Source organism: Odontomachus brunneus, unplaced genomic scaffold, assembly GCF_010583005.1.
Source record: "Odontomachus brunneus isolate Ranch 3 - 2012 unplaced genomic scaffold, Obru_v1 Obru_scaffold_013, whole genome shotgun sequence".
Taxonomy (NCBI): Eukaryota; Metazoa; Arthropoda; class Insecta; order Hymenoptera; family Formicidae; genus Odontomachus; species Odontomachus brunneus.
Window position 1 is genome coordinate 2,710,226 of NW_022639463.1, and position 951 is coordinate 2,711,176.

Consider the following 951-nt stretch of genomic DNA (forward strand, 5'->3'; position numbering starts at 1 on the left):
ATGAAAGGAATAAAACGAAAAAAACGATTTTAGGCAGAAAAGAAGAAAAGTAAGATTTATATTCGTATAAGTCAACCAAACAATATATAATTATATATCTGAGTTGCTCTAGGCTAGCACAAGTCAGCACAAGCTTCAGTTTCGCGAACACTAGAATTTAAAGGGCACTTTACTCTTGACCGCGGCCCTTCGCGCTCGCAGTCTATGTCATTAATCACGACTTCTAGACTTTGGATCGACTCAGAATTGCATATCTGAGTTGTGCTAGCCTAGCACAAGTCAGCACAAGTTTCAGTTTCACCAGCACAAGAATTTAAAGGGCACTTTACTCTTGACCGCGACCCTTCGCGCTCGAAACCTGTCATTAATCACGACTCTTACTTACTTCCGTGTAATTTAATATTATTCTCATCAATCAAGTTGCGCGCGCGAAAGGTTGCGAAAATCAAGAATAAAATACCTTTAATATTTTTGTGCTGGCGAAACTAAAGCTTGTGCTGACTTGTGCTAGGCTAGCAAAACTCAGATATGCAATTCTGAGTCGATCCAAAGTCTAGAAGTCGTGATTAATGACAAAGGTTTCGAGCGAGAAAGGCCGCGGTCAAGAGTAAAGTGCCCTTTAAATTGTGTAGGTATAGCTTCCGGAATGCCAAAACTTGGCACACCATAATTAAAAACGTGACATTTTTTTTAAAGTTTTGATACTCTCTTGAAAAGTCCTAGAGCTCTTTGCAACAATTTTCAATAGTTCCGGTCATTAAATTAAAAAAAAAAGACTTTCAAAAAAAGGTGCGCTAAGTTCTCGAAGCGCACTTAATCAGTAAAATCAACTATTTCTTTAAAACTATTGTTATATATGATATAGAACTCTAGAACTATTGTAAAACAAACCGGACCTCTAAAGAAATAGTTAATTTAAATAGTTTTTTTGATTAGGTGCGCCGCGAGATA